Genomic DNA, 19,378 nt, shown 5'->3' with positions numbered 1-19,378 from the left:
ATGTGCAGTAGGACATGATGCATTATTCACGGACAAGCTCTCACTATTAATCATTTGGCTCCTCCTCCTCCATGTCTTTACACTCACTACCAATCCCCTTTCTTAGACAACAGGCTATAAAAATATCACTTTTGAGATCTGGCGTCTGTGATACAAAGTGTGATACCAAGAATGCAAATTTAAATTCAATGTGTAAACCACACCTCAAACAAACACACACCTGCCTTAACCTTTTGCCCAACCCTATAATCTTTTCCCTAAAAGATGAGAAGATCAGTTGGTATTTGGATTCCTTATCAGTTCTGAGAGAGAGAGAGAAAGAGAGAGAGAGAAAGAGAGAGAGAGCGCTTTATCAAGGTCTCCTCAAGGTGAATGGTTTCCTTGGGAGAGCCAAATAAAATAAACTCCAAGCTAAATGCCTCTTTTCAGAACTTGTTATCCCAACGGAATTCATTCCCCCCCCCCCAGCAGGTGATGGGGCAAATTGAACTATCCTCGCAGGCTGTAACAAGCGGCAATGCAATTTCCCATGGTCCCACTTCAGCCCTGTAGGCAGAGCACACTATTCCTATCATGATGGACTAACCCCACACAGTCCTCAAGGACCTGCATTATAATGCCGCCGTGGGCTGCTCCAAGGACTTGGTGCTCTTGCGCTCGCCAACTCACAAGTGTTGCAAACATTTAGCACTCTGCAGAATAGGTTGTCGGTAAATATGTTTTATTGATCAACTCATAGCTGCAGCTAGGTTCCCCTTGAGCGAAAACACTTGTTTTGTAGTCAGGGAATCAAAAGAAGCGTTTATGAAATGATTACGTACTGCTTATGAATGTATTGTGTATGGATTATGAATGTCTTTTAAAGTCCTTCAAATAAAGTGTTAACCATATTTTAAAATGTACAGTTATATATACAGTACAAGTCAAAAGTTTGGAAACACCTACTCATTCAAGGGTTTTTCTTTATTTTGACTATTTTCTACATTGTAGAATAATAGTGAAGACATCAAAACTATGAAGTAACACATATGGAATCGTAGTAACCAAAAAAGTGTTAAACAAATAAAAATATATTTTAGATTTTAGATTCTTCAAAAGTAGCCACCCTTTGACTTGATGACAGCTTTGCACACTCTTGGCATTATCTCAACCAGCTTCATGAGGTAGTCACCTGGAATGCATTTCAATTAGCAGGTGTGCCTTGTAAAAAATTAATTGGTGGAATTTCTTTCCTTCTTAATGCGTTTGAGCCAATCAGTTGTGTTGTGACAAGGTAGGGGTTGTACTGTATACCAGTGGCGGCTCCTGAAAAAATTCTCAGGGGGGGCAATTTTTCTGATGATTTAGGTGACCTACACACATTTTAAAAAAGATATGTCCAGCAACAACATGAAGACAGGGGCAGCATATAAGTCAATACCAGAAGCATTTATTGACTGATCTCAAAAGTGTTGGCTTACCAGGGTTGGTGGAGCCCTCAGTTTCATCTTTGCCTCGCAAAGCTAACTCAAACACTCCGCAAAACTTCACACACTGGATTAGCCGGCTGAGGATGTGGGGTTCTTGCTAATGTCGTAGTAAATATATTTGTTATAGTGAATATGGAATATGATATGTTGAGTAAAATGTTGTGCTAAGATCTATTTAGGTCAGGAGCTGGTTATAAGTTCTGTTCCTATCCAATAACAATGGACAAAAGGGTCCTATCTTGTCAGCCTTGTCAGTTTCAGTTCTCCAGTAAACTTGTGATTATCAACACTAACCTCATCGTTGTGGCGGCGGACAGCTAGCCTGTATCCCTCATCCAGTTGAGTGGGAATGTTCACTCTCCCCAAAGCAGACAATCTCAAACAGCTATCCATGTGGGTCTTTGACAGCTCATGTTTCTTAATCTTTCCTGAAAGATGGTGCATGTCCGTTACACACCAGTCGCTGTCCAAGCGGTGCTGTCTGCCGTGCCGCCTTCAGGGTGAAAGAGTAAGCAGGGGGTAGCAGAAGACTGCATTAGCTACATCGCAGCCTGCTAGCCAGGTTTTTCGTTCGTACCAATTTTTGGAAAATCCTCGGGTGTAGGACTTCCCCCCTTTAGTAGAAACCTGTTGAATTATTAAATTTGGTCTGGGAGGTCCTAATTGTTTCGTTGCCAATTTATCTTCATTTGTTCGCCGACAAAAAGTAACTTATTTCAAAGAGACAATCGAGTTGCACTGAACGCTATAGCCATCTTGATAGTAGTACGTGAATTGATTGATGAGGCTACCCGCTCTTTTCTTAGTTACGTTCATGGTTATGTTACGTATGACGAAAGCGCGTAAGTGCAAGCCCTCAGAAACCCATAGAGATTGTATTGAAAGCTCTGATATTTGAAAAAAATAGATTTTACATGGGAGTCTATGACAGACTTCTGGGGGATTTTCAACCTGACTGAAATCGCCCCAAAAGGGGGGGGGGGGCATTTGAAGCATGACTTTAGCCTGATTGGACATTTAGTGGCACTGTGGCAGATCAGACGTCTAGATTACAACACTGATAACTTATTATTATTATTATTATTATTATATTATAACTACTGTTGCCGTGATATAATTGATTAGAAAAAAAATCCCTTCCTTTTCCCGTTTGGCAGTGCGTCGCCCATATCGCCCTATTGAACACACCGCCCCTGCTGTATACAGAAGATAGCCCTATTTGGTAAAAGACCAAGTCCATATTATGGCAAGAACAGCTCAAATAAGCAAAGAGAAATTATAGTCCATCATTACTTTAAGACTTGAAGGTCAGTCAATACAGAACATTTAAAGAACTTTGAAAATTTCTTAAAGTGCAGTCGCAAAAACCATCAAGCGCTGTGATGAAACTGGCTCTCAGAGTTACCTCCGCTGCAGAGGATAAGTTCATTAGAGTTACCAGCTTCAGAAATTGCAGCCCAAATAAATGCTTCACAGAGTTCAAGTAACAGACACATCTCAACATCAACTGTTCAGAGGAGACTGCATGAATCAGGCCTTCATGGTCGAATTGCTGCAAAGAAACCACTAATAAACGACACCAATAAGAAGAAGAGACTTGCTTGGGTCAAGAAACACGAGCAATGGACATTAGACCGGTGGAAATGTGTAATTTGGTCTGATGAGTCCAAATTTGAGATTTTTGGTTCCAACCGCTGTGTCTTTGTGAGAAGCAGATTAGGTGAACAGATTATCTCCACATGTGTAGTACCCACCGTGAAGCATGGAGGAGGAGGTGTGATGGTGTGGGGGTGCTCTTTTCAGAACTTGTTATACCAACGGAATTCATTCCCCCCCAGCAGGTGATGGGGCAAATTGAACTATCCTCGCAGGCTGTAACAAGCTGTCACGATCGCCGTAAGCAACGGACCAAGGCGCAGCGTGATATGCGTACATCCTAAGGTTAACAAACACAAACCTCTCCGGAACAAGATCCCACAAATGACAAGTGCAAAACAGGCTGCCTAAGTATGGTTCCCAATCAGAGACAATAAGCCACAGCTGCCTCTGATTGGGAACCACCCCGGCCAACATAGAAACACATAAACTAGAACATAAACATAGAACACTAAACATAGAAACTCACACCCTGGCTCAACATATAATAGTCCCCAGAGCCAGGGCGTGACACAAGCGCCAATGCCATTTCCCATGGTCCCACTTCAGCTTTGCTGGTGACACTGTCAGTGATTTATTTAGAATTCAAGGCACACTTAACCAGCATGGCTACCACAGCATTCTGCAGGATACGCCATCCCATCTGGTTTGCGCTTAGTGGGACTATCATTTGTTTTTTAACAGGATAATGACCCAAAACACACCTCCAGGGTGTGTAAGGGCTAGTGATAGAGTGCTGCATCAGATGACCTGGCCTCCACAATCACCCGACCTCAACCCAATTGAGATGGTTTGGGATGAGTCGGACGGCAGAGTGAAGGAAAAGCAGCCAACAAGTGCTCAGCATATGTGAGACTGTTGGAAAAGCATTCCTCATGAAGCTGGTTGAGAGAATGCTATGGGTGTGCAAAGCTGTCATCAAGGTAAAGGGTGGCTACTTTGAAGAATCTCAAATATAAAATATTTTTGTATTTGTTTAACACTTTTTTGGTTACTACATGATTCCATGTGTGTTATTTCATAGTTTTGATGTCTTCACTATTATTCTACAGCGTAGAAAATAGTAAAAATAAAGAAAAACTCTTGAATGAGTAGGTGTGTACAAACTTTTGACTCGTACTGTATATTGTTGGGATTGTTATTGAGGTAATGAATACTGCTTATACAAAAACCCCTACCTGTCCCAGACCTGCTGTTTTCAACTCTTAATGATCGGCTATGAAAAGCCAACTGAGAGACCTGAGCCCTAGGACCATACGTCGGGACTACCGGCCGTGGTGACTCCTTGCTGTCCCCAGTCCGCCTGGCCTTGCTGCTATTCCAGTTTAAATTGTTCTGCCTGCGGTTATGGAACCCCTACCTGTCCCAGACCTGCTGTTTTCAACTCTTAATGATCGGCTATGAAAAGCCAACTGAGATTTATTCCTGATTATTATTTGACCATGCTTGTCACTTATGAACATTTTTGAACATCTTGGCATGGTTCTGTTATAATCTCCACCCGGCACAGCCAGAAGAGGACTGGCCACCCCTCATAGCCTGGTTCCTCTCTAGGTTTCTTCCTAGGTTTTCGCCTTTCTAGGGAGTTTTTCCTAGCCACCGTGCTTCTACACCTGCATTACTAGCTGTTTGGGGTTTTAGGCTGGGTTTCTGTACAGCACTTCGAGATATTAGCTGATGTAAGAAGGGCTATATAAAATAAAATTGATTGATTGATTGATTGATTATACAAAAGGTATCCAGAAGATTGAATAAATCAAGAAAAAACACCCTGGTCTCAAAGCTTATTTAAAAGTTATGTTATCAGACATTTGGGGTTATGAAAACACAGAAACAGCGAAATTGAAATCTGAAAAATTTAAGAACCCATTTCCTGAGAGAAACACTTTAACAAGCTTTTGAGATTTCTACAAAAGCGTACGACAGCGAACTAATTGTTCATTAGATGAGATCCTGGAAATCAATAGAAGACTATGAACTCAAACAATAATATTATCCTTCACAAGCACAATTCTGAGAATTTCTATGTCATCTTTCCCCCAAGGAACAGATATGCTATTATAATGGTCGTAATACAGGCTTCAACAATCCTGTCCAGAGGGACTGATGAGTGAATCAAAGTGCTGGATGAGAGTGCAGAAATTATGTGCTTATTTGCTAAACCACATATCAGGCTGGTGTACAGTTCTTGTATCCAAGAATAACGTGTTCCGCTATATACATACAACTAAATATACAACTACATAAAACTACATATGTTCAGTTGCAGATTGTTTAAACTGTGCACTGTTAAAAAAACTGAATCCAACCCCCAAAAAATGTTTTATAAGCAACCATTGCTTTACCAAAAAACCAGCGGGGTGAAGGCTGTGTTGTTGTTGGAATCCCAGAATGCCCCTTTAGCAATGCACCCTATAAATTCCATTACTGTACTGAACTGGTTAAGCAATGGGACCCTGAACAGTACAGTAGCAGACGATCATATATTCTGCTATATTTCCTCATTGCACGTTCCTTGAAACACACACACAACAGCCGTGTCCCCTTTAACCTTAGTGGCCCTGGGCTAGAACTGAATACACAGTGTGCTGAGCTACTGGGAGCTGGCACCAAAAGGTCAGGGTAAGAGCTTCACTGTCCTACACCATCTGAGACAGAGATGGAGATCAATACGGAAGAAGTGTCAGGGTACGGCAATGTAAACTATGAAAGGCATGCAGCTGTACTCAGCTTCCCACCCTCTGAAGGCCTCCGTTTAATCAATAGTACAGCTGAAGTGAACTGAGAAATGGAGGTCACAAACACGGCGAGCCGATGGAGTGCATCACTGGGGCCGAGCTCCCTGCCATCCAACCGCACGACTAGTGGTACCGGAGAGCCAAGTCTGGGTCCAAAAGGCTCCTGAACAGCTTCTACCCCCAACCCATTAGATTGCTGAACAGTTCATCAAATGGCTACCCGTACTATTTACATTGATCCTTTTTTTACACTGACTCTCCTGCACCGACTCTATGCACACTCACTGGACTCTACCCACACACACACACATACTTACACTGACACTCCAACACACACACTGCATACACTCACACACACAAAACACACACACATGTATATTGACACCACACACACACACACACACACACACACACACACACACACACACACACACACACACACACACACACACACACACACACACTTTTACACTCTACACATATGCTGCTGCTACTCTGTTTATTATTCATCCTGATTGCCTAGTCACTTTAAAATACATTATTATTCCCATACCATTATTCCATAGCTTATTCAAGCCTGTTTCAAAATACAACACTGCCCCTTTAAGACAAAAAAAATGCTATTTACCTGTAACCTGACCTGCTTTCAAAGATGTCTAGAAATGTACATGTTTTGTAAATGGCACAGATCCATATATGGCAATGGTCTATTTGCATAAAGGCCTACTGCAGCTCTGATTGGTTCTGCCGTACTGGTCTGTGTAGAGTACAGGCTGAGTCGTGCGTGTCAATGCAATAGAATCCTACTCCGATGTGTTCTGCCTACAACAAAATCTCTTGCATAGTTTGCTTTGTTTTAAAAGTGGCTAATATTGCGTTTATTCGATCACAATGACACAATGATTCGATTACCCTGACACATTAAAGGGAAACGTTGACAGTGTTAACAGGGAAAACTCTAGAACAGTGGTCACCAACCTTTTCTGAGTCACTTTTAGTCTAAATGCAAGCCGAGATCTACCGCTCAGATTTGTTTTTTACCTGTCTTAAAAAACGCAAGCCTATGCAACATTAACCAATTAAAAACAGTACTGTTGCAATGAGGTTTGTGCAGTAAGGTATAGGCCCAATACATTATCACCGCATATTGACTTTGCCCTGCCAATGCGTTGTTGTTCGGGACATTTCTAAAAATGATATTGCAATATTGGAGGTAGCCTATCACACCGGTAGTAGATCCGTTGTTGTGTTACTTGTGAGTCATAGCTGAGTGAGCACACATTTAAATCATTTCTTTTATTTTTTTATTTTACTGGGTTGATGGTGCCTGCATCTGATGGTCAGTCTCAGTGAGGGAGAGAGCAACAGACTGAGGGTCCGCCTCTCAACATCCCTCCGCTCTCCCTTTCCTCCACTGACTCTGACCAAAAAGGGACTCCGTCTTCCAGCTGATGGCGAGTTGGATTTTTTACAGAAATGTTTGGCAATCGACTAGGAATGCCTCGTACCCCTGCATATTGACTCAGTAACCTGGTTATTGGTATCAATTGTGTTTGCTACTATTTCCTTTAAAAAAATATTTTTGCACATTTTTCTTTCTTTTTAACTCTGCATTGTTGGGAAAGGGCTCATAAGTAAGCATTTCACGGTCTACACCTGTTGTATTCCGCACATGTGACAAATACAATTTTATTTTATTTGAGTGATGATGTGGGAACTCATGTGAGTCCAAAAGGAAGCCGCTTTAACAGAACATGCACCATAAAATCTTAAAAGCCAGATTGAGGAGGAGTGGTACTGAAATTGTAAACTAATCACTAAGCTTCACCAGGATTGTGTGTATCCCTCTTTAAATACAAAGCTCAACTTTGGTTTTAGAAGTGGGGGGGGGGACATACATTATTATTTTTTTATTTTTTTATCCAGTCAGATAAACACTCCAAACAGCCTACCCGACCGCTCGGAGGCGTCCACGTGGTCCTAAAGCACACCGTTGCCTCGTTTTGTATCACATTCCAAGGATAAAACTGGGGGGGGAGGGGCAAAAATGCAATTTCAGAATGTGGGGGGGACATGTCCCCCCGTCCCCAGTGAAATACATGTTTTATGTTACAAATCACTTATCTGTGCAGAACGAACTTTAAATAAACTCATGCTTATGACAATACTTTAAGTCGGCCATGCCCATATCTCTTTATGGATTTAATGTGACATAATGAAACCTTTCTACAATTTTCAATGAGGGATGTACCAAGCTATAAACCTATCAAACAACCGTATGGCGTAAAATGGGTGTCATATTTTTACCACAAAGTTTCACTTGGTACTCAAATCCACAGTTCTAGGGCTGATTTCTGTGTCACTGCCTAGGGAAATAAACTGTATAGAGAGGCTTGTGTGATTTGGATTACTCAAATGAACCCATTCTGGCTGTTTCTCAGTGTGTGTTGATTTTTCATTAGTTTTTCCTCAGCTGAATGAGCCTTACCACAAACAGTTGCATTTTTATTGACAGACAGCAAGAAAGGCACAAAATGAAACAAGTCACTGCTGATTTTCACATTTGTCAAAATCAAATCAACATTTATTGGTTGCGGACACATATTTTGCAGATGTTATTGCAGGTGCAGCGAAATGCTTATGTTTCTAGCTCCAACAGTGCAGCATATCTATAAATACAAAACAATACACACAAATCCCCAAAATAAAGAAATTAAGAAATATCAGAACGAGCAATGTCATAGTCCCGAATATCAATATATATTATGTATGTATACAATAGTGTGTATAGACAGTAGAGACAGTACAGTACATGAATAGGAAAGGTGTGTACAGCAGTAGTTATATAGGATGAGACTAGAATATAGTATATACATATGAAGTGAGTAAAACAGCATGTAAACATTATTAAAGTGTTCAATGACTATGTACATAGGGCAGCAGTCTCTAAGGTGCAGGGCACTGTACCGGGTGGTAGCCGGCTAGTAACCGTGACTAAGTCTAGGGCAGGGTACTGGGCGGGGGCCGGCTAGTGGTGACTATTTAACAGTCTGATGGCTTGGAGATAGAAGCTTTTTTTCAGTCTCTCAGTCCCAGCTTTGATGCACCTGTACTGTCTCCACCTTCTAGATGGTAGCGGGCCGTGGCTCGGGTGGCTGAGGTCCTTGATGATATTCTTGGGCTTCCTGTGGCACAGGGTGCTGTACAGTCATGGTCAAAAGTTTTGAGAATGACACAAATATTAATTTTCACAAAGTCTGCTGCCTCAGTTTTTATGATGGCAATTTGCATACACTCCAGAATGTTATGAAGAGTGATCAGATGAATTGCAATTAATTGCAAAGTCCCTCTTTGCCATGAAAATGAACTTAATCCCATAAAAACATTTCCACTGCATTTCAGCCCTGCCACAAAAAGGACCAGCTGACATCATGTCAGTGATTCTCTCGTTAACACAGGTGAGAGTGTTGACGAGGACAAGGCTGGAGATCACTCTGTCATGCTGATTGAGTTAGAATAACAGACTGGACGCTTTAAAAGGAGGGTGGTGCTTGAAATCATTGTTCTTCCTCTGTTAACCATGGTTACCTGCAAGGAAACACGTGCCGTCATCATTGCTTTGCACAAAAAGGGCTTCACAGGCAAGGATATTGCTGCTAGTAAAATTGCACCTAAATCAACCATTTATCGGATCATCAAGAACTTAAAGGAGAGAGGTTCAATTGTTGTGAAGAAGGCTTCAAGGCGCCCAAGAAAGTCCAGCAAGTGCCAGGACCGTCTCCTAAAGTTGATTCAGCTGCGGGATCGGGGCACCACCAGTGCAGAACTTGCTCAGAAAGGGCAGCAGGCAGGTGTGAGTGCATCTGCACGCACAGTGAGGGGAAGAATTTTGGAGGATGGCCTGGTGTCAAGAAGGGCAGAGAGGAAGTCACTTCTCTCCAGGAAAAACATCAGGGACAGACTGATATTCTGTAAAAAGGTACAAGGATTGGACTGCTGAGGACTGGGGTAAAGTAATTTTCTCTGATGAATCCCCTTTCCGATTGTTTGGGGCATCCGGAAAAAAGCTTGTCCGGAGAAGACAAGGTGAGCGCTACCATCAGTCCTGTGTCATGCCAACATTAAAGCATCCTGAGACAATTCATGTGTGTGGTTGCTTCTCAGCCAAGGGAGTGGGCTCACTCACAATTTAGCCTAAGAACACATCCATGAATAAAGAATGGTACCAACACATCCTCCGAGAGCAACTTCTCCCAACCATCCAAGAACAGTTTGGTGACGAACAATGCCTTTTCCAGCATGATGGAGCACCTTGCCATAATGCAAAAGTGATAACTAAGTGGCTCGGGGAACAAAACATCGACATTTTGGGTCCATGGCCAGGAAACTCCCCAGACCTTAATCCCATTGAGAACATGTGGTCAATCCTCAAGAGGCGGGTGGACAAATAAAAAACCACAAATTCTGACAAACTCCAAGCATTGATTATGCAAGAATGGGCTGCCATCAGTCAGGATGTGGCCCAGAAGTTAATTGACCACATGCCAGGGTGGATTGCAGAGGTCTTGAAAAAGAAGGGTCAACACTGCAAATATTGACTCTTTGCATAAACTTAATGTAATTGTCAATAAAAGCCTTTGACACTTATGGAATGCTTGTAATTATACTTCAGTATACCATAGTAACATCTGACAAAAATATCTAAAAACACTGAAGCAGCAAACTTTGTGAAGACCAATACTTGTGTCATTCTCAAAACTTTTGACCACGACTGTAGATGTCCTGGAGGGCAGCCCCGGTGACGCGTTGAGCTGACAACACCACCTTCTGGAGAGCCCTGTGGTTGCGGACGGTGCAATTTCCCTACCAGGCGGTGATACAGCCCGACGGGATGAGCTCAATGGTGCATGTGTAGAAGTTTGTGATGGTATTGGGGGCCAAGACTAATTTCTTCAGCCTCCTGAGGTTGAAGAGGTGCTGTTGCGCCTTCTTCACCACACTGTCTGTGTGGATGGACAATTAAGATTGTCAGTGATGTGCATGCCAAGGAACTTGAAACTTTTCAGCCTGTCCACTGTGGCCACTTCGATGTGGATCGGGGCGGGCTCTCTCTGCTGTCTCCAGAATTCCACGATCAGCTCCTTCATTTTGTTGACGTTGAAGGAGAGGTTATTGTCCTGGCTCCACGCCGCCAGGGCTCTCACCTCCTCCCTATAGGCTGTCTCGTTGTTGTTGATAATCAGGCCTACCACTGTTGTGTTGTCAGCAAACTTACTGATTGAGTTGGAGACGTGCGTGGTCACACAGTTATGGGTGAACAGGGAGTAAAGGAGGGGGCTGAGCATGCACCTTTGTGGGGCCCCTGTGTTGTTGCCTATCTTCAGGTGGAGGTGATATGATCTTTAACTAGCCTGTCAATGCACTTTATGATGGCAGAAGTGAGTGCTACGTGGTGATAGTCATTTAGTTCAATTACCTTCACTTTCTTGGGTTCAGGAACAATGGTGGACATCTTGTGGGGACAACAGACTGGGATATGGAGAGATTGAATATGTCCGTAAACACTCCTGCCAGCCGGTCTGCACATGCTCTGAGGACGCGGCTTAAGATGCCGTCTGGGCCGGCAGCCTTGCGAGGGTTAACATGCTTAAAAGTCTTACTCACGTCGACCATGGAGAACGAGAGCTCACAGTCTTTGTGAGCAGCGGTGGCCCGCATCAGCGGCTCGGTGTTTTCCTCTAAGCAGGTTGAAGAAGGTGTTTAGCTCTTGCTGGAGCGAGGCGTTGATGTCCGCGATGATGAATAACAAGTTGGCGCCAACAGACATTGTCGCCATGTATCTAGCTCCTGGCCATCTTTGTAGTATTGTTATTTCTTACATTATTTGCTCAGAAACTTTATTGCATTATTACCTACAGCCCCAAAAAACATTTTGATATTACATCGGCGGTCACACCAGCATTTTGACCAGAAATGTGATTTTCCTGAATTGGATCCTTTTGTTTGAATGCCATTCATCCCAGGGGCTGCTCCAAGATGCCGACGCTGGAAAAGAGGAATAAGGAGTCCGACTCAGAAGGTGAGCACACCATTCATCCCTTCCGAGTATATTACTCGCTAACGTTCAGTCCCTTAGACAATAAAGTTGACGAGCTCAGGGCGAGGATCTCCTTCCATCAGGGACAGTAGCGTACTCTGTTTTACAGAATCTCTCCAGATATACTGTCCCCATCCATTCAGCCAGCGGGGTTCTCCGACAGGAAGAAATAACTCTCCTGTGTGTTTCATGATTAACTAGTCATGGTGTGATTGTGGTAACGCACAGTAATACAAGTCCTTTTGTTCTCCTGATCTCGAATACCTCACTTGTGTTTCCAAATCAGTCACTCCAGTTTTGACATTTGCGTGTTGGAAGTGGACTGTTTACTATGAATTCAAGTGTTAAATTGGCCCTCCTGTAGCTCAGTTGGTAGAGCATGGCGCTTGCAACGCAAGGGTTGTGGGTTCATTTCCCACGGGGGGCTAGTATGAAAAAAATGTATGCACTCACTAATTGTAAGTCGCTCTAGATAAGAGCGTCTGCTAAATGACTAAAATGTCAATTAAAACATGTAATTTCATTATTCATGGTCAGTTACAGGCCAGTCATGGGAGTGCTGTGAACAAGATGGCTGATGAGGTGAAATGGGGTTATCAGTAGGCCTCCTTCGGATGTGTAAACATAAGCATCTTGTCACAAACTGTCAGTTTCATTTACCAACAAACATGGATTATTTGAGTACCGATGGGCAAATATAGATGGGGAAATGTTATGAGTTCTCATATCAATTGAACAAATTCTGGTCATAACTATTTAAAAAGACCACAAGCTTCAAAGGAAGCGACACATTCATAAAGATCTTGTAAATGTAATTGGTCAATCTGACCACCAGGCCAATCTCCTCATATTCCGTTGTCTACTATATTTTCAGAACTGACACAGGGAAGGAGAGATTTGGTCTGTTTGTGAATACCTTTGAATGGTTTTTGTAATAATTATTGGAATGTTGCCCCTAAACACTCCCTCAGAGCCTTTAATAGTGGGCCTCATTCATCAGTCGTGAGAAGCACGGATTTGTGCGGAGATATACAGTTTTCTATGGGATTTTCAGCCTTTACCAAACCTTTAATAGCTTAAGGCAAACAAGACAAACAAATAATTTCTGAGGTGAAAGAAATTGTTGATAAATGTCACTTGGGACTTGTGTATGCACAATATATGACAATAAATACACACGTTCTACACATAGCATGTTTATAAATGAGGCCCATTGCTGGGAACTGTACAAAGCCTCCCTCAAGACTAATCTGAGTCTACAAACCCCTCAGGTCACCATGTAGGATATGTAGGTCTGCAATATGCTCTAGAACCCTGGGTGAACCAAACGACAGTTAATTAGTTAGGCATCTGGTTCCTCTCAAGGTTTCTTCTAATACTGTCAACCTGAGGTAATTTATTCTCATCACTGGCATCCAAAGTTTTCTTTTTGAGGATTTATGCAATGTTTGGAAAAGTGCAGCATTGTTTCTGTAAATACAACAATTGTAGAAGCATATACAAGTATTTGCCTTATTTTACAGTTGGATGGAGATTACAGTTGGAGTGTTTATGGACAGGGATAGAACCTTAGCTCTAACTTTGACATTGATATAGCTGGGCGTCTCATTAGTTTGCCATTTTTGAAAAATCTTCTATTCCACATACATTTATAATAACAATACTCATTTTCAAAGACTGTATACATTTCATCTGGGTGTCAGTGCCTAGAGCAATATGTTAGAAATAAACATATAACAGACTGTCAGACAGCGGAGAGCATGGGTGAATGGTTTATTGGTTTATTCGGATCCCCATTAGCTTTTGCAGAAGCAGCAGCAAATCTTCCTGGGGCACACAAAAAAACAAAACATGACAAGTAACAAAACACTGATACACTGATAGACAAGGACAGTCACACAAATGTAAAATACAACCATATACAAACAATACAACAAAACAAATAATAGTACCAAAAGCAATATGTGTGTGTTAGAGTGTGTGTGTGTTTGTGTATCCCCTCACTCACAGTACCTGCCGTTCCATGAAATGTTATTTAATCTTTTTTTTAAAGGTCATTTTGCTGTTTGCTTCAGTAATTGGATATGGAAGGGGGTTCCATTGCGATCATGCCTCTGTATAATACTGTGCATTGCCATTAATTGATTTTGGACTTGGGGACTGTGAAGAGACACCTGTTGGCATGTCTTGTGGGGTATGTATGAGTGTCTGAGCTGAATGTTATTTGATTATGCAGACAATCTGGAATTTTCATTACAGTTAAACTTCTCATAAAAATTATGGTTCAAAATGGTCTGTGGCATTACACTGAGGACGTAACAATATCTTACGTAATCTCCCTCTGTATACCATCGACAACTGACAAGCATTTTAAATGAAGTTAATGGCTTAGAATCTAAGTATTGTTGACAGTGTACAAAACATTAGGAACACATTACTAATATTGAGTTGCACCCCCTTTTGCCCTCAGAACAGCCTCAATTCGTCGGGGCATGGACTCTACAAGGTGTCGAAAGAGTTCCACAGGGATGTTGGCCCATGTTGACTCCAATGCTTCCCACAGTTGTGTCAAGTCCTTTGGGTGGTGGACCATTGTTGATACACACAGGAAACTGTTGAGCTTGAAAAGCCCAGCAGCATTGCAGTTCTTGACACACTAAAACCGGTGTGCCTGGCACCTACTACCATACCCTGTTCAAAGGCACTTCAATCTTTTGTCTTGCCCATTCAGCCTCTGAATGGCACACATACACGCAAGTGCATCGTTTTCGTGATGTTGTCAGCTAACCCGTCTAAATCACAAAGAGTATACTCTCAACACAATTTTAAAACCATGCAGCGTACAATATAACTCCTATTTTTACATGGCCTGCTTGCTTGCGTTGCGACCTTGTTGTATCTTTTAATCAATCGAGTTATATATATGTAATTTAATATGTAATTTAATTAAAATGCTCAACAAAATCTTTAAACCAGGTTAATTAGATTATCAAATTCATTTAGCAACTACTTAAAAAACACTTATTTTTCTTTACTCAAATTATAATCAAATATGTCATTAAATCGCACTTTCTTTTAAATTGAGTTCCTTTTTTATCTAAGACAGATAGAAACCTCTTATGTTGAATACTATAGGGGTGATTCTTGAAACCTTACTTTATTTTTATCAGATTAAGACCAAAACTGGCAAATACCAAAACCCTGATTGATGAGTATCTAGAACATGCTTGTCTATTAAGGGCAATTTGAATTATTAAAATAATGAAAAAGTGTATTCTAAGAACACTAAATATGGAAATTATTCTTTAACTCACATTGTTTACTATTCCTTCATACGATTCACCTCAATTCCATCTCTGAGGAGAATTCTTTGCTGAAATGAGGCCAAGTCTGTAAAAACAAGGAATTTGCCTCTGTAAATATTTATCTTCCTCTTTGGAACTGAAGTGAATGTCACTCAAGCCTGGTATCAACTCACAGTCTGACAGAATGGAACTCTCTAGCTAATCTTGTTTGCACAGATATTGGAAACAAGTTAAGGCCTTGTGTCTCCACAGAGGCCTACCCACACACACAACAAAAACACACACAACACAAACACACACACGCACACACACACAGACACACAGAGACAAATATCTGCAGTTGGTATTGGATGTGAAATTTAAGTCTGTGGGTCTCATTACTCTGGGAAGATAGATGGTATCAAGATAAATGGTATCAAGTGAAAACATGAAAACTGACCCACTGACCCCCTTTGCTATCCAAAGCTCCACTTTGCAGAGGGAACAATAGCTACAGTTGAAGTAGGAAGTTTACATACACCTTAGCCCAATACATTTAAACTCAGTTTTTCACAATTCCTGACATTTAATCCTAGTAAAAATGCCCTGTTTTAGGTCAGTTAGGATCACCACTTTATTTTAAGAATGTGAAATATCAGAATAATAGTAGAGAGAATGATTTATTTCAGCTTTTATTTATTTCATCACATTCCCAGTGGGTCAGAAGTTTACAAACACTCAATTAGTATTTGGTAGCATTGCCTTTAAATAGTTTAACTTGGGTCAAACGTTTCGGGTAGCCTTCCACAAGCTTCCCACAATAAGTTGGGTGAACTTTGGCCCATTCCTCCTGACAGAGCTGGTTTAACTGAGTCAGGTTTGTAGGCCTCCTTGCTCGCACACGCTTTTTCAGTTCTGCCCACACATTTTCTATAGGATTGAGGTCAGGGCTTTGTGATGGCTACTCCAATACCTTGACTTTGTTGTCCTTAAGCCATTTTGGCACAACTTTGGAAGTATGCTTGGTGTCATTGTCCATTAGGAAGACCCATTTTGCGACCAAGCTTTAACTTCCTGACTGATTTCTTGAGATGTTGCTTCAATATATCCACATAATTTTCCTTCCTCATGATGCCATCTATTTTGTGAAGTGCACCAGTCCCTCATGCAGCAAAGCACCCACACAGCATGATGCTGCCACCTCCGTGCTTCACGGTTGAGATGGTGTTCTTCGGCTTGCAATTACCCCCTTTTTCCTCCAAACATAACGATGGTCATTATGGCCAAACAGTTCTATTTTTGTTTCATCAGACCAGAGGACATTTCTCCAAAAAGTACGATCTTTGTCCCCATGTGCAGTTGCAAACTGTAGTCTGGCTTTTTTATGGCGGTTTTGGAGCAGTGGCTTCTTCCTTGCTAAGCGGCCTTTCAGGTTATGTCGATATAGGACACGTTTTACTGTGGATATAGATACTTTTGTACCTGTTTCCTCCAGCATTTTCACAAGGTCCTTTGCTGTTGTTCTGGGATTGATTTTCACTTTTCGCACCAAAGTACGTTCATCTCTAGGAGACAGAACGCATCTCCTTCCTGAGCGGTATGACGGCTACGTGGTCCCATGGTGTTTATACTTGCGTACTATTGTTTGTACAGATGAACGTGGTACCTTCAGGCGTTTGGAAATTGCTCCCAAGGATGAACCAATTTTTTTTCTGAGGTCTTGGCTGATTTCTTTTGATTTTCCCATGATGTCAAGCAAAGAGGCACTGAGTTTGAAGGTAGGCCTTGAAATATATCCACAGGTACACATCCAATTGACTCAAATGATGTCAATTAGCCTATCAGAAGCTTCTAAAGCCATGACATCATTTTCTGGAATTTTCGAAGCTGTTTAAAGGCACAGTCAACTTAGTGTATGTAAACTTCTGAGCCACTGGAATTGTGATACAGTGATTTACAAGTGAAATAATCTGTCTGTAAACAATTGTTGGAAAAATGACTTGTGTCATGCACAAAGTAGATGTCCTAACCGACTTACCAAAACTATAGTTTGTTAACAAGAAATTTGTGGAGTGGTTGAAAAACAAGTTTTAATGACTCCAACATAAGTGTATGTAAACTTCTGACTTCAACTGTATCTCACATGAGTGGCATTCTTAAAGTGCTAGAAACACGGAGTTACCCATGGGCAACTGTTTATGTACCCCTAAAGGCACAAGTAACTTGGAGGATGACTATCAGAGGCACACAGAAACTCAGGGAGAGGAGGAAAACAATTTTTGCCACTCGTCTCTGCTCCAACAGCTGTCACTGGTATGTCCCTGAGCCACCTTGTTGCCAGGAAACACTCCCATCGCCCTCCCCTAGTGCCAGCCAGCATTGGATAATGAACGCAAATGAAACTGATATCGCTGTTTTCCACCCAACGCATTTTCCACAATTATGTAAGCAAACATATTGCCATTATTTCCTAATAAATAACACACCTCCCTCCTCGCAAATCCTGATTAGAATTAGTGCTGAGTTAAAAACAGGGAATCCAGATGTAATTGACTGCTATTATTATATTTTTAGCAGAGACAAATTGAATGGAAACGGTGCCAGAATTGATATGGCGGTGTCATCGATTAATTACTCACATTCAAATTCAATGTCAGTAAAAGACAATGGGAGTGCTTGGAAAAACAAGACAAATGGCTGAATATATTAGTTTGGAGGAAAATCCTGATCTGTCTGAATGGAAATCTTGTCCCACTTTTTTGGGTGCATGTCTAACCTAAAACGTTATTACACTCAAAAGTATTACCAATTTCTGAACCGTCCTCGTTAATAATGCAAGAAGATCCTAATTAAAAGTTGCGGTCGTAAACACAGCCAATCCTCTGTTGATTAAGTCTTCCAGCATCGTTGACACATCTCAAAATTAATGAGTAAACAGAAACATAATCACCGGCTTGTCTGACGGCGCACTTTCCCTTTAAATCTCTATTTGTTCACACAGCCCACACGCGGCCCCTCATTTTGGATTATAATTGGTTTCTTAGCGAGAGTCACTTGCTGTCTTAGTTGTGCTGAAGCTGAATATAACTGTAGATCAGTTGACCGGGACCCAGGGATTTGCTTCTTTCCAAGAGTGTCAGACACCGGTCAGGTTCAATTGTCATCAAAAGCCACAGTATCTGCTTGTTTTCTTTCAGCATCCCCCACTCTGTTATGTAAGTCATTATATGGATAGAAGGAGCTTCTACCATAACCAGGTGTTTGTCAAAGTTGGTAGCTTCGAGGTTTTAGAGGCGTGCCAGTAACCAGAGGGTTGCCTCTTCGAATCCCAGGGCTGACAAGACAAAGCTGGTGGGATGTGGGTCATTAGCCTCAATATCCCAAGTGCTAGCTAAGTTCTGCAGGGGCGCTGCTGCCAGCTGGTCGTGTGTGTATCAGGTTAGGTACTGAAACAGCAGGAAGAATAATTCCCATGCAAATGGATAGTACATATCTATTCTGTTCTTTTGGGCCCCTGATTTAATCTCAATGAGCCACATGTTTACAACTGGGTAACGAAGATGAGATTACTTGTGTGCCCAGCTTTGTTTACCTCTTCAGCCCTCACCGAAATATCACCCAAACCCCCTGGTGGAGATCCTCTCAACAGCAGCTGTTCATAACCCCTTTCAGTCTTTCATTGGCCTTCTGAGGTTTAGTCTCAAGGACGAAGAGGAATGTTAAAAGGAGTCGTTCAGAGACTTTCAATCAGCCAAAACAAATGGTGAAACTATTATAACCACAATGGCCTCCATATCTTTGACAGCTTTCAGATTGTAGAGGAATTGATAGCTGTATGTGTGACCAACCGGGATTCAACCCTCAGTCTCTTGCGCACCACAAGAATGTGTTAGCCTGCTATCAGGGGCGTTAGCCGGGAGCTAACTCAAGACTTCAGGTCTCAGGCAAGGTTCCTCATCACACAAGCATGATTCACTGAACTATCTCTGTTGCGCTTCACCCCAGTTTGACCTCCTTGCAAAGAAAGACCCATCCTCAGTACTATGTGATTCTTAGCTGTGTGAGCTAACACCAGTCTTTAGCTCTCAGGCAAGGTTACTCATCACACAATGTGGCTAAAATAACCACCTTCTT

Source organism: Coregonus lavaretus (genome assembly GCF_964263955.1).
Source record: "Coregonus lavaretus genome assembly, chromosome: 34".
NCBI classification, from domain to species: Eukaryota; Metazoa; Chordata; class Actinopteri; order Salmoniformes; family Salmonidae; genus Coregonus; species Coregonus lavaretus.
Note: the sequence above shows the minus strand (reverse complement) of the source record.